The sequence below is a fragment of the Ochotona princeps genome, chromosome 19 (assembly GCF_030435755.1).
Source record: "Ochotona princeps isolate mOchPri1 chromosome 19, mOchPri1.hap1, whole genome shotgun sequence".
Taxonomy (NCBI): Eukaryota; Metazoa; Chordata; class Mammalia; order Lagomorpha; family Ochotonidae; genus Ochotona; species Ochotona princeps.
The window spans coordinates 4416191-4431998 of NC_080850.1; the positions used below are offsets into that span (position 1 = coordinate 4416191).

At 50.2% G+C, this 15808-nt stretch overlaps 1 pseudogene; it reads right to left on the reverse strand.

The window, feature by feature from the left end:
* Positions 1-259: 259 nt before the first annotated feature.
* On the reverse strand, positions 260-401 carry LOC118760150 (U2 spliceosomal RNA; annotated as a pseudogene).
* Positions 402-15808: the final 15407 nt, after the last annotated feature.

The following is a 15808-nucleotide window of genomic DNA, read 5'->3' on the forward strand; positions in this document are numbered from 1 at the left end:
AACGTTTTCCTCTGTTTAGGGCCAATTTGAGGAGCCATGACTGGGGAGACTGGGTCCTGCTATGACCCCAACATTGTGTGGGTCTTGCTAATGTTGTGCATGCGGAGCTGGGCACTGTGTCGGATACACATTAGAACATTTAAAAAGGGATGAGATGGGTGAAAAATGGCCAAACTTCTGGAAAGTCACAGAAATTCAGTTGAGATGCCCTGGGGGACCTACATCAGCGTGTTGGAGCTGTGCACCCCAAATCAGAGAATGTGGATCTGGGATTGGGCTAAGGTAAGCTTGCATAGCATTCTCATTTGATATTTTCCTACACTGAAGTGCATGTAAAACTCCAAGATGAGGAAAACAGTGTGTTTTTACACTTGATCTTAGCCAAAAGGCCGAGAAGTGATAAATAGTGTGTTTTTAAAGAGTTGGTTTTACCAACCTCATCTCTTGTCCCAGATTCAAGTGTGGCTCAGCCTAAAGCTATAGCTTTGCATCATGGTGCCACATCCCGGCATTCACGTGCCATACTTTGGAGGCTGGGTTCCCAGCTTCAGCTCCCTGCCCATTTGCTCCTATGATGTCTCAGCTGCTTGGGTTCTCTCTACCCATGGGAGAGATTGGTGATGTTCCTGGCTCCCGACTTCCACGTGGCCAGCCATTGTAGACGTTTGGGGTATTGAGCCAGTAGATAGCAGATCTGTGTCTCTGCCGCTTAGAAAGACAGGGAGAGAGAGGGGTTTGTAAAGCAAGAAGTTTCCATGCAAATGTAGGACTCCAGTTTTACCTTCCTGACCGCTGTTTTCCATCTGCCAAAAGAGGGATAATTGAAGAATCTCTTGGGACCTCTTACAGCCCTGCGTTTCAGGGCAAGGATTTCTGTGGCAGTGGGCCTGTCCAGTGTGGGCCCTTAGTAGCCATGACGCTGGGGAAGGCCAGTGGAGGAGTTCCCACTGCCAGACGGTGGCTCGCCCTCCTGTCCCTTGCAGCATCTGGGCTGAGTTTCCCCAAAGGCCTCCAGTGGAAGGCTTCCAGTGCACTGGAAGGCCTTGGGCCCCGAGGCTGGGTGCAGATGTGACGTGGGTCCGTTCTTGCTCCATGGGGCTGGACTGGCTCAAGGGGAGTGCTCTCAGCTTTCTATGGCAGAGGTGATGACAGCTCGTGGTGAAGCCACTGATGCTCCTTGGGATGCCAACTTTTGAGGTTGCTGCCCTTCATTCATGTGGCTTTCTCATTTATTTCTCCGTCTCACCATTAGAAATTCTTTTATTGTAAGAACAGTGAGATGGGCAGCTGGGGAACTTTTACTATTATTTGCTTAAATTTTTCTGACATTGGTTCATTGCTTTGTAATTGCATTTTTTAATTTCGTCTTCTCCCACAAATTAGTGCTGTAGTTAGTTCAATCCCAGCCACATATTGGCTTATTCAGTTGTTTATTCACTTAAATAAAGTTATTGATCCCTGATGAAGGGACTGACCTTCCACCAATGTCCTCTTGGTTTGAAGGACCACGCGTGGATCGTGTAATCCCAGTCCACATCAAGTGCCAACTCTGTGCGGGACATTGAGTTCATCCATGGCGAAGCCAACACTGACATTCACGGAAAAGTTGTTACCAAATCCACAGCTACCATTTCTGAGAAGACCCAGTGTTTGACAGCGACAGGCGGCTCCCGTGGAGGCTTTTCCCAGGATGCACTTAGGCAGCTGTGATGTCACAGATCAAGCCAAGTTAACTAGGTGAAAGAGACAAGAGAAGGGTCCCTGCACTGAGTGTAGCCTGTGTAATAGGCTGTGAGTGTGGGAAAGTTTGGGACAAAGCCCAGGTGTCCAGAGTGTCACGAGCCATGGGACCCAATCTGAAGGGAAGCTGGAGAGATACCTTAAGGTCAAGACAGGCCATGGCCAGCAGTCGAGTCTGGACACCATCATTGTTGCAGCAATGTTGGACTCACTGTGGCCACACAAAGAGAGTAAGGTTCAGAGGGGAGGAACTTTCATTCATTGAGCACCTACTGTGTGTGCTGGGTGCTGGGGAGACAGCAGTAGGTAGCATAGGCTAGGGCTACTGGCCGTGGAGTTCACACCCACATTGAGCATGGTTGCTGGGTGGGGATGCCTATGTCACCTGGAGGACCCAGCACTGTGAAAGAAGCTGCCCATGGAGCTCCCCTTTATGGGCTCCAAGTTTGCTCTGAAAGACGTGTGCTTTGTTCACTGCACCTGCTCCCACCGTATCTGGCGTTACAGCTGCTTGCTCAATCTCCAAACAAAGCAGGCCACAGCTGGGGCGTGCAGCTGTGTCACTGTGCTTGAATGCGCACAGCAAAGCTCCTTGGATCTGCAACCAACAGGCCAAAGTCAGCTCTCATCTCACTTCCATTTTGGTGGATTAGAAAAAAGTTACAGATTCTGTGTCCTTTCTTTTCTTCAAGAGATGCGGGCTATTTCTTTCCCCCTTTGACTGTCCTCAGCACTTCCACTGGAACATGCAGCAGGGTGGACGTGAATGTGTGACAGCCTCACTTCTGTGTCCCGGGAAGCAGCGCCTGGAGGTACAGAAGCTCCGGCTGAATGCTGAGCGATGACTCACGGAGGGACAGGACAAGGAAGGCTCCCGCTGGAGCAAGATGCAGGAGTAAAGCGTTCTGGAGACTTCCTGCCCAGCCCAGCTCAGTACTGCCTGAATGTCCATGAGCAACCCGAGGTGAGACCAGCTGAGGAAGTGCCCAGTGAACCCACACAGCACTGTAAGGAATGACTGGCTTTCAGGTTTAAGGCACTAAAGTTTAGGGTTGTTCATTGCCCATTCATAAATAACTAAAATGCCACTGGATACACCTGCAAAGGAAATGTAGAGGATGATCTGGGGCTGGAATAGACAAGTGTCCATTGAAGACGTTCCAAGGACCAACAGGCACATGACCATAAGGGTGGGGAGAGGAATAGATTTGGAAGCTATTTCTCAAGGAAGTCTTAGGAGGAGTTGGAACAGACAGAGAACCAGAGAGAATTTCCTCCATTCCAACTCTGAATTCCTCACCTGCAAACAGTCATAATGATGCTGCTGCCACCCCTTGAAGGATCATCCCCTGTGGACTCACACATCGCAGCTGGCCTCCAGGAGGGCTGACGTGATGGGCTCGTTTTACAGAGGAGAAAACCAACTCCCAGAAAAGCTGATCAAGCTTGTTCCTGTTTGACAGCTGCTAAGTGGTGCTGCTGGGATCCAGACCCAGGTCCCAGGGGCTCTGAGATTTTGTGCTCTTATTCTGTGTGTTTCACAGGCTTTGAGTGAGGCACAAAGCAAAGAGAGGGGTTCCCTGGCTGGCGTCTCCATTCAGGGCAGCCTCACCACCTCCCCCCACCGTGTTGTCACCTCTCACCTGTGAGACCACCTGCATGGACACAGGGAGACCCCAGAACTCCTCACCATCCTCCATCTCTCTTTCGCTTTATTTTCTCTATCAACAATTGAACTTGAGCAATCTGTTGCTAGGATCTGAAAGTGTCCCTCGAAAGTTCATGTGTTAGAAACTGGACCCCTGGGCCTGGCACGATGGCTCAGTGGCTAAATCTTTGCCTTGCAAGTGTCAGGATCTTTTGTCCCATCTGTCCCACTCCCCATCCAGCTCCCTGCTTGTGGCCTGTGAAAGCATCAGAGGACGGCCCAAAGCCTTGGGACCCTGCACCCGTGTGGGAGACCTGCAAGAAGCTCCTGGCTCCTGGATTCAGATCAGCTCAACCCTAGCCGTTGTGGCCACTTAGGGAGCGAACCAGCAGATGGAAGATCTTTCTCTCTGTCTCTTCTTCTCCCTGTAAACATGCCTTTCACGAAAAATAAATAAATCTTAAAAAAAAAAGAAACAGACTCTCCCCATTTCCTGTGTTGATGGGATTGGGTTGGGACCCTTGTAAGGTCACTAGGGTTAGAGGAAGAGGGGCCTGATCCCACAGCCGACTCTGCCCCCTCTGGGATGTATCCCAGCAGAGTGTCATGCTGCTAGAAGCTCTCACCAGTCAGTACCATGTTCTTGAAATCCCAGCTCTCAAAGCCATGAAATAACTGTCTGTTCATAAGTTGCCTGCTGTCAAATGCTCAGTGACAGCAACAGCAATGGAAGGTACACACTTGCTCATTGGTGGAAGAGGAATTTTAAAGAGGCCTTGCCAAAGGGTGGGTGTTGTGCAGCAGTGGGTCAGGCTGCTGCCTGGGACACCTGCAGCCCGTAGGAGAGTGCCTGCACGCAAGCTCTGTGTCTGCTTCCCATTCGGCTCCCTGGGAAGCAGCAAGGGATGGTTCTAGTCCTTGGGTTCCCCCACCCATTCAGGAGGCCTGAAGGGAACTCCTAGTTCCTGGCTGTAATCTGGTCAAACCCCAGCTGCAAGCCTTTGGGAATAGATCAAAAGATGGAAGATTCTCTCTTGCTCTCTCAGCTTCTCCATCTCTGTCACTCTGCCTTTCAAATAAATAAAGCCTTAAAAAGAAAACACACATGCAAAAAAGCCAGATGGCTTTACCAATATGTGACGTGTTTCACTGCACAATGGTTATGTTTCTGTGTTGTGATGTCATGTTACAAGAGCAAAGAGTTTAAAATAAGCGTCAGCGTCCATCCCAGGACCCGGTGCATCTTTGTAAAAATGCTGAGAGACGGAGGAGACAGCCAGTCTCTTTCTGTTCACTCTGCAAGTTCCCACGACCGCTGGACCTGGGCAGGCTAAGTCAGGAGCTGGCAGCACCCCACAGATCTCTCCCAACGCTCATTGGCTCTGAGTGTATTTGCAGGAAGCTGGAATGGGGCCCTGGGGCTGGAAGTGGAACCTAGGCACACCGACATGAGATGCAGTGTCTCAGTCAGTGTCTCAACCACCGGGCCCAATTCTCCTAACTTCTCCTGCAGCCATGGGCAGCATTGTGTGGCGGAGGGTCTAACTGTTTTCATGCGACCACCTTGCGATTTTACTGCATTCTTGGTGAGGGAAGGAATTTTGCTAGAAGCAGAAGGAAAAGAGGAAAGGAAGAGAAGGGAAGGGAAGGGAAGGGAAGGGAAGGGAAGGGAAGGGAGGGGAAGGGAAGGGAGGGGAGGGGAGGGGAGGGGAGGGGAGGGGGGGGAGTCGGTGCCAGGCCAGTCAGGAGGTGCCCGCAGCCCCTGCCTTGGCTCAGGCGTGTGAACAGTGTCCACAGGCAAGAGGTGGTTGCTGCTCCTCCTGTGGGGTGGCTTGATGGGTTCCCCAGCCCCTTCACAGGGGGGCCCCTGCAGTAGCGGCTCAGTTCAGCACTCCTCCTGCTCCCACCTCCAGTTTCCCTCGGGCCCCACCCCTCCAGGCACTCACACTCCTGGAAGCCTCAGCAGGGTCCCACCTAGACTGCCACACAATCCTCTGGTTTTATGCTCCAGTTGCCTCCCCAGGCTCCTTGTGACCTGCTCACTACCCACCCCCCGCCCACACACACACTGTGGGTGCTGTGTAGCTCATGGATCCCCACCTGGGTGAGCCATCCCCTGACCGCCCACCCTGCCACTGTCCACTGGGGACTGACAGATAGGCCTGGGGGTTTTGACCACACCACCCCCCATCCCCAGGCAATGCTGAAGACACTTTCTCTCTCATTTCCCAACAAGCTCAGGCTTGTCTGGCTCCCACACCAGGCTGATACTGGACATCCAACCTCCCTCCCTCATTGGGATTAGGAAATGTCCTACCTGCTACTTGAACAACCTTCTTCCTCCCTCAAGTCTACCAAGTTGGTAGGGAAACGGCTATTTAGCCTTTACAGATGGAGTTGCAGAGACTCAGGGATCAGAACGGGACCCCGGGCTCCCTGCCCGTGCTGTCCATCCCTCATCCTCGTATAGACGGTGGCTAAGAACTTGAGTCTGGAGCCAGGGCCCAAGTTTGCCTTTCAAAAGGCATTTGTTTACCATTTTCTTTTAAATTAGTATTTATTTCGGTGTATGGGTTAACTGTGTGCTGATCAATTCTGGATTATCAGCATTTCCACTTCCTCACCACTTCTTTCTGGTTGGAAATTTCCAGGTTCTACCTTCTTGTTCTTCATAAGATGCAGAACAGGTTAGTGCGAACATGGCCACCCCCTTTGCTGTAGGTCCCCGGAAACGACTTCTTCTCTCTGTCTCGCACCCTTATCCAACTTGCTAGCCCCTTCCCCCTCCCTTCTTGCTTCTAATGATCTCTGTTCTCCTCTAGTTTGAGAGTCAGCGAGAAGCCCCACCTGCTGGCTCACCCCTCCTATGTCTACACCAGCCGCGGGTGGACTGCACCAAAGCTGGGAGCCACACACTCCATCCAATTCTACCACGTAACTGGCAAGAACTCAACCCCCTGAGCCATCACCTGCCCCAGAGCACTCAGTAACAAGAAGGAAGCTGGAGCCAGGAGCAGATCCAGATCTGGAACCCAGAAACTGCATTGTGGGATATAAGCCTCTTGACTGGAGTCTTCATTGCAAAGCCAAGGACCCGGCCTGGGACTAACATATTGAACTTGAGTAAGGACAGGTAGTATGGTTCCGGCTTATTCCGCTCCCATCCCTAGCTTCTGAGAGAGATCTTTCCTTAGACCTGCCTCCGTTTTTCCTTCCATCAGATAGAAGCAGCAAGCCTCGCTCCCTCCCTCCCAGTCAGAGCAAGGGTTAAACGGGTGGACTGGAGCCCTTGTGATGATCAGAGACGGTGATGTTTAAACCCAAGCACAAAGCTTGCATCTAACACCGAACACCTTTGCTGTCCAAGGTGGCTAAGAGTCTAGTTACACATGGATCTGGTATTAAAGAGCGGAGGTGCCAGCTTCCTAGGAGTCCCTGGCTGGCATGATCCTTGACTGTGCCACCACCAGCCCACCACAAAGTGGTGCCACAGCCACTATGGCTTGGGCTCCAGTGGAAGTTTCTGCCAGCTCTGAGGAAGAAATGGAAATGTGCCCATTGTCACGGTCCCTGGGTGTGATGAGCACAGGGCCATATACCTGCTCTTCTAGGCCTTGGAGGAAAATCTCACTGTTTGACAGAGGATGAAGCAGAGAGGTGGCCCAGCAAGCCTGGACGAAGGGCCAGGGTTCAAATCCAGTCCACCTGACCCTCTCACGTCTCCTTCTCCAGCAAGCTGCCAACAGCCTGTACAGCAACAGTTGCTGGACTCTGGGGCAAGGATTGGGAAGAGTTCCCAGGTGGCCTTCCTGGAACAAGTCATCAACCAAACCAGAAGGAGCTCATCTGGCTGAATGGCGCTGATAAGGACAGCCTCAAGTCCGTGGCATCCCAAGCTGCCCAGTGCTGCACGCACCGGCCTCCTCCCCAGGGCCCTCCATCCGGTGCGTGCAGAGAAACCTGAGCCCAGATGTATTTTATTAATAATAGGACTTGGGCTAGAGCAAGATGGCTGGACAGAGGCCACCGTTCTGTTCTTCCGGACAATGGCGCCCTCTTCTGGCAGCACAGGAAGCAGCCCCTTCAGTAACGCACATCAAAATGTTTTTGGATCTAGAAATTTTTGCAGATTTATTTTTTTTTTCTCCAGGTTTTGGAAGAGTTACATGAATGTAATGAGATACGTGCAAAGCATGACATTCACTGGCTTTCCTATATACCTTAAACACAAATCCTGAAGGTACTTGATATTTAAGTAATTTTATACACGAAAGCAAGTTGCAGACTATGGTATTGCCAAATACTGGGGTTGCACTCATACTCAGAAGGTTTCAGATTTGGGGGTTTCATAATGTTTATGCTTAGCTTGCAATGGTGATGAAAATACAAGCAGTAAGGTCCTATAATGAGGAACAAGGAAGACAGGATCCCGGAGAGAGAGCCTTCCGTGGCAGGCACGGTACTGGGAACTTTACAGATGCAAGTTATAAACCTGGAATTAAAAGATGAGTTTCTCTTAGATGTCAAATAGGTGGGGATCCATGCACAATTTATTTTATCACAATTTTGTGGCCTTCTCATGACCCCTGGTATGCATGGATATTGAGCTTGCCCAGCGTGAGGTCCCCAGAGGTCATGAGCTTGTCCCAGGTAAAGCCAGAGCAGACATCTACCTGGGTCAGAGCTTGTCCCAGGTAAAGCCACTGCTCTGTCCTCCCCGTCCTGAGCAAAGGGGACTCTTGGTTCATATAATTGACCTTCTGGTGACAGCACTGACCACAAGATCCATGGCAGCTTTATTTGCTAAGCCATGGCACCAACCCCACCAAAGATCCATTTCTTCTTCTTCTTTTTTAAAGATATATATTTTTTACTGGGAAGTCAAAACCACTGGGAGAGAGAGAAAACCAGAGAGAGAGAAAACCAGAGAGAGAAAAAACCAGAGAGAGAGAGAGATATCTTCCATCTGCCGCTTCACTCTCCAAATGGCCACAATGGCTAGAGCTGGGCCCGTCAGAAACCAGGAGCCAGGAGCTTCCTCCTGATCTCCCACATGGGTGCAAGGGCCCAAAGAATTGTGGCATTCCCCACTGCTTTCCAAGGCACACTAGCATGGAGCTGGATCAGAGGTGGAACAGCCTGGGACTTGAATTTGCATCTGTGGAGAGCTAGTGGCGAAGTGGATGATCAACCTGCTGTGCCACTGGGCCAGTGCCAAGATTCTTGTCTGCATCTGGTTCCAGAGGTGGCTGGTGTGGTAGGGTATCCAGTGCGGCTTTACAGTGAGACACAAAAGCATGTTGTCCACCCTGCACCCCAGTCCCCACCTTGATGAAGTGGCCATCTGAAGCTAATATCTTGCACTACTTTCCTTGGGCCCATCTCTCCAGATTTTGAGGCCTTGTTGGAGCTTTGTCCAGCTGTTGTATGACTTTGGGCCCATTGCATAACCCTAAACCTTGGCTGCTGCCCAAGAGCTAGGAGTCAGGTGGACCCAGACTCAGTAAACTCACACACTATCCATGTCAGGGTGGACCCAGACTCAGTAAACTCACACACTATCCATATCAGGGTGGACCCAGACTCAGTAAACTCACACACTATCCATATCAGGGTGGACCCAGACTCAGTAAACTCACACACTATCCATGTCAGGGTGGACCCAGACTCAGTAAACTCACACACTATCCATGTCAGGGTGGACCCAGACTCAGTAAACTCACACACTATCCATGTCAGGGTGGACCCAGACTCAGCAAACTCACACACTATCCATGTCAGGGCCTGGGTGGGGTTCCCTGATTCACCTGATTCTCCTTCACAGTCACAAGGTCTTTGTCTTGGATTCCAATATCATCTCAAGGCAGCAAAGGAAGGGCTTTTCCTCACCTTCTGTGGGTTAGACATAAGCAGAAGAGGGCTGGGAAAAATGGCCAGCAGGTGTGTGTTAGCCACAGGAGTGGCAGACGCCTCCTATCTACACACATGCTGGCATAGGCTCATGTGCACATGCGCAGTACACATAGAGATACAAGCAGAAGAGTCCTTGGCGCGAGCAAACGGATCCTAATCCCTCCTTCGCACGCACCGTCCTGAGGGCATCATGTGTGAGACCACCTCAAGAAGCTAGCAGAGAATGAAGCTCAGTTGTTTTGCTGCCTAGCACATGGACATCCGTGCTTAATTTTCAGTAGCGTGCATTGTCCCTGAACTTCTAGGCACGGATTTCAATGATTTGGTGTCAAAATAAACTTGGATTTCCAGCATCTATAGACTTCCTGGAGCTCCCTTGTATGTTCATGGATTTAATCCTGACAGTGATCCCATTTCACAGACAAGGAAAATAGAGGTCAGATATGTTAAGTAACCTTGCTCAGGTTTCCAGACTAGCAAGTGGCTTTGCAATCTGAACCCATGTCACCCACTCGGGAGGGGTGGGGGTATGCTAAAACTTCAGGGCCATCATGCCCTCTGCCTGTCATGGGACAGCGAGCAGCACAACTCCACTTCCTCCTTCTCAGCTCCATCTCCTCAGTGGTTCAGAGAGAACCCTGCAGCAAGGGGCTTGATTAACCCCTAATGGGAGTGCAGGGCCCGCTTCAGAAGCACTGGGTTAGTGGGAGCATGAATAGGACTGGCACACTCTGTCACCCTTGCCCCTCTATGATGTGTGGTGACACTGGTATCTACCTTGCAGCATACAGGGCACAGGCTTCCCCCAGTGGAGGGAGCCTTCACTTACTGTGTGAGCTGGACCTCATCCCTGTCTGGTCCCTGTATGCAACAGTCATCTAATGAGAAAGCAGGCAGCGAGTGCAGCGGCACGGCTGGTTTGATCACTGCGGAAGATGTTCACACCTCATACAGCGCAGTCCTGGTTCTTCTCCTTCCAATCCAGCTTCCTGCTAATACACCTGGGAGGCAGCTGATAATGGCTCACATTCCTGAATTCCTGTCACCTATGTGGAAGAGCAAGATGGAGCTCTCCAGTCTGGAAGAACAAAGTCTGGCATCACATACATATACGGGGCTTCAAAAGTCTGAGGAAAATGCATTGTACAAACTTTTTGGTCAAAATAGATATCTTTTAATTCCACGTTCCACAGATGTTTGGACTTGCCCTCTGCTCCTGTATGTGGTTGGGAAGGGAGTGTTTTCAGGCTGGTTGGTGTATGAATCTTGGATCCTACACACTTAACATTGCCCACTGGTTGGAGACTCCAGTCATGCACCCTTCTGAGCGATTCTCTCCTCCATCAAGGCGAATCTGTGTCATCGGCTGGGCAGTCCTTTCTCCTTGTGTGGCTTGGTGACATCGCGCACCATTTGGAAAACAGCTGCTAGCCAAGCCGCGCATTCCACCTCTGCTCTTGAAATACCAAGAGATCGCTTCCGCGTGCATTGCCGCCCATCTCCTTTGAGGAACCGTGAATGACTGCCAGGCCCATGGCGGTGCTTGTAGATTTTCCCAAATTCTAATCTCCACTTACAAGGATCAAATGGTTATCAGTGGCAACAAACAGTGTAAATTGTAACTCCCTTTGAAATGACAAACTCGATGCATGCCCTCTCCAGGAAATGTTTACCAAGTGCTCAAGACTGAGCACGTCTCAGTGTGCTTTCAAGCGAGATGAATGACCTCCAGAAAGTGGCCAATTCAGCTCAAAAACTGCACGAGTGTTTTTCCTCAAGACAGCTTGAGAAAGCCACAAAAGTGCTTTATGCAAGCCTCCCATGCTGCTACCCAGTACATTAGAGTTATATGAGTTGGAGTTGTGAATGCATAAAATTAATCATGTGTACAGGATCATCAAAAAAATATATATATATATAGTCTTCAAAACATGTGTGGATGACATGTGACTGTGAAGAAGTTGCTTGTGGATTTCAAAACTGTTTTGAAATAAAATAATGCATCGTGTAATTCCATTTTCCATGAACTTTTTGAAGGATGCTTGAGTATGTATGTGTGTCACACTCAAATAAATACCTCTACACCCTGATGAATGATCAAACATCAACTATTCCAAGTCAAACCCCTCACCTAGGGAGCACCAGGTTAGCAGCACAAGATACTGTAGACAGTTTTTATTTGAGTCCAGTGAATGGCAGAACTTCTGGGGAGGAGCTGCCCAGGCAGGGACTACACTTCCCAGCGTGCCTTGCTTCCAGTGTTGATCACATGCTGACCATGTGATGCACTCATTCATGAAATGTAGTCAGAGATGAGGTTCTGAACCAGGCATACCTTCTGGGTGCCGGGGCTTTCAAGGTACTAAGAGAAGGTGCAGCCATAAGCATGGAAAGATATTTGGCCTCCCAAAAGACCTCGCAGGAGGAAGGCTGCCAGTGAGGAGGCTCACACTGGATGGAAGGCACAGGGACACTTCAATGGGGTGCACCACAGAATTTCAGAACTCGTTTGCTCTAGACAGCGATGTCCATCCATCGAGTGATGATTTCAAAGATCATGTTGGCTGTTCCATGCAGAAAGAATCAGAAAGAGTTGAGTGAGTGATGGCCTAGGGAGTAGGTGGCCTGAGTGTAAATAATGGAAGTAGAGATGGGAAGAGGTAGATGAGCTGAGACACCAATAGGCAGCGAAACAAGTTGGGTGCAGAGGGACGATCTGAAAGGAAGGAGTGGCGGAAGACACCCGCCCAAGCGCGCGGGGGGCCTGAGGAGTGTGGAGGAGAGCAGGTGTGAGCGTGGTCAGGAAGCTTGGATTTTCTCTTCAGCATGATTTCAGTTTCTCAAGACTTTTTAAAAAAGCGCAGTGAGGCAGGTGCCTGCGTAATGGCTCAACCGGTTAAGCGGCTGCTTGCAGTGAGAGCATTCCATGTCAGAATTCAGATACGAGTCCCAGCTGCGTTACTTCCAGGCCGGCTTCCAGCTAATGCACGTGGGAAGACGATGGAGGATGACACGGGTGCCTGAACCCCTGCGACTCTTAGAAGACACTGGAATCCAATTCCAGGCTCCTGGCTTTCGCCTGACCTGGACTAGCGCCAGCTGCTGCACCTGTCTGGGGAATGAATCAGTCGATCTTATTCTCTCTCTGGGTTTGTGACTCTGCTTTAAAAAAACAAAAATTTAATGAAAAAGTGCAACTACAGTCACACCCAACAAAATAAACTGCATTCGTTTAGTAGCCTCTAATATCTGGCCTGAGTGCGTTGGTTTCCAGCTGCCTTCGAGCAGTCATTTTGATTGGCTTGCTGGAATCAGGGTCCAAACGATGTCGTTGTTTGCAGGCACCTGGACTCCCTTCCGTCTCTGCCATCTCTTCCCATGTCATCCAGCCTCCCATGCGTTTCTGGGAGAGACTGAGTTTTCTTCTCAGTAGAATTTCTCACATGGCGGTGGTTATTGGTGCTTACTAGATCCGTTCTCCCACAGACACACTGGAAGCTTCTTTACAGAGGTGGGTTCAGTTCCTGTTGCTTAGGGTATGAACACCTGCCAAGTGGTGCTGTGGCTGTGTACTGACAGTTGCGTCAGAAATGCATGCGTGTGTATCTTTCTTTGGTGTTGTGAAACTATTCGGTAGGTTAAGGTGATGTTATCAAGCGTCAATATTACATCTGTCTATCCTTTTGAAAGTCTTAGCAGACAGCAATGATCATTGCCAAGATGGAATATATTTTACTTGGTATTGTGACAAGTTGACTTTCCAGTTATGCCTTCTTTCTGATTCTTCTTTCTTGTACCTAGGCAGGTGTTACACTGCCGGGGAGAAAAGCAGTTAATAGCTGATGGGCATTCTGGGACTGGTTAATGCCAACTTTATGTTAATTATACTGGCATGCCAGCACTGTTGCTTATTCTTTTTTCTTTTCTTCTCTTTTCTTTTCTTTTCTTGAAAGGTATGTAGGCAAGGTGGGGAACTCCAGATTGGAACACACCACCGTGGCCCCCAGAAGGCTGGGGAGAACTGCAGATTGATTGGTCAAAGGGTCTGGGGATGTATTGGAGTGGGAGCAGTTGAGGGCATGTTTGACAAGGGGGGAATGATTTCTGGGCCTTCCATGGACCTGGTCACTGCACTCACAGGTAGGCAAGGGATCTGAAACCAAACAGTTTAGAGAGGGGAAAACGGAGGGGATGTCTAGGCCAGGCCCAAGCACCTATGCATGTGGGAGATCTGGGCTGGGTTAAATAACATCATTCGCCACCCACTGGTGCTTACAAAAGCTGTGGCTGGGGAGCATGCATGACTGGACTAGGCCGCATCTCCTGCCCATGAATTCAGAGCAGGGGGTGGGCCATGTCAGGCTGGGCCTCAGTATCATCAGATTGTGAGGGAAATGGATCTGGGGGTGGGGACAGATTCTGTAAAGGAACTGTGGGCTTGCGTCCAAGGCACTGCAGCATCTGCTGGTTAAGACGGAGAGTTGGGGGTAATGATGAACTGTGCCAGGCTGGGTCACAGAGCTCACCTGACAGGAACCACCCACCTGACACCCATGAGAGCCAGGATTGGGAGAAGGCCCCGCGTGCAGCATCCATGGCACACGCAAGGGCCAGGACTCAGGGCAGACCAAGCCAAGTAGGGCCACTGCCCCCACCGGCATGTGTGAGATCTGGGGCTGGGGGCACGCATTGTAGGGCAACTTGGGAACTCCCCTACTAGGCCACATCTCCCACTGAGAACACAAGAGCAGGGGCTACTTGGAGTGAGGGGTGGGTGGCAGCTAGGCCAGGTGTGTTTATAATACTCTTCAGTGCTTATGTGGGCTGAATCTGAGGACTGGCCAGGGGACATGGCCAAGCCTGGCCAAGTCTCAGCACCCACTGGCAAGACAGTGGGTTGCACCCAGCTGGGCTAGGCTGCAACACCCGCCAGCAAGAGCTGAGACTGCGGGTGGGCCATGCTAGGCTGGGTGGAAGCATCAGCCAGGACATGCAAAATCAAGGGCTGAGAACAAGCCTGTAGGGGGACTCTGGGGTCTTCCCTACTGGGCTGCAACTCCCGCTGGTGGATGTGAGAGCTGAGGCTGTGGGCAGACTAGATTGAACAAGACCACAGAAATACACAACACAGCTCAGTAGAGCACAAAGACCACGGGAAAGTGAGCCACAGAAAGGAAGGCTCAAGATCGACTACTCAGAAACATACCCAATGTCTTGTGGGAAATTCTGGTTTCAAACAGTGACATTCCACTTCATTGAAAATTAAATGTCACTGTGCAGCTAGAAGAACACCAAACTCTATTTTAAGAAAGATTCAGCGGTAATTAAGAATGCAAATGCAAAAAGCAGAATGAAAAAAGATTGGGAAGCATTTTGGATGGGCAAGATTTTCCTAAACAAGCTCGGAAACCCAGATACCTTAACTAGGGCCTTTATTATGACACAGTGAGTTAAAGGCTTCTCCTACATCCCCGTGTGTGTGCCAGTTCGAGTCCCAGCTGCACCACTTCCTCTTCCAGCACCTTGCTAATGCAACTGGCAAGGCAACGGAAGTTGTCCCAAGTCCTTGGGCCCTGGCACGCGTGCGGGAGACCTAGGTGGCATTCCTGGCCCACGTGTGGGAGACCTGGGTGGCATTCCCGGTGCTTGGCTTAATCCTGTCTTTGCCTTGGCCATTATGTCATCTGTGGAATCAACTGATGGATGAAGATCTCATATTTCTTCCTGGAACTCCGCCTTTCAAGTAAATCTTAAAAATCTTAAAAGAAGTAGCAAAAACAGAGCTGACATCACAATTGGCTTACAAGTTTAGCTAGCAAAAATCACCAGAACAAAGTGAAAAAGAAAAACAGCAACAAATGAATAGGGGGTAGAAATTCACAGCAGTGGCCAAGATACTGTTTCAGAGGGCCCGAGTTCAAGTCCTGCCCCGTGACACAGCAAATGATGGCTCAAGTGGTTGGCTTTCTGTCACCCACAGGAGACACCCAGATTAAGTTCCTGGCTCCTGGATTTGACCTGGCCCAGCCCTAGCTGTTGCAGACATTTGGAGATCTCTCTCTCTCTTTAAATATCTATTTAAAAAAAATAACTAGGCAAACGATCAGCAAAGGTGAGCTTGTCTAATTTGTCACCAGGAAAATGCAAAAGATAGATGTGCGGTGGGTTTTTGCTGCCTCGATTTGCAGGGAGCACATTTCTCCTGGGGGAAGATACTCCTCTCCTAAGTGGGTGAGGGAGGCATAGCTGCCGGCTGCCACCACTTCACAAGAATTCACTTACCATTGTAAGTTCCTAAATGCTTGCCTTCCCCCCCACAGGAATCTCCCTCTTGAAAATCTATCACTTAGGGCATGGGGGGCAGAAAGGAGTTGCAATGACTCAACTGGTTAATTCTCCCCCTCCAAGCGCTGGCATCCAATATGGGCACTGGTTCATGTCCCAGCTGCTCCATTTCCCATCCAGCTCCCTGCTTGTGATCTGGGAAAACAGTAGAGGACGGCCCAA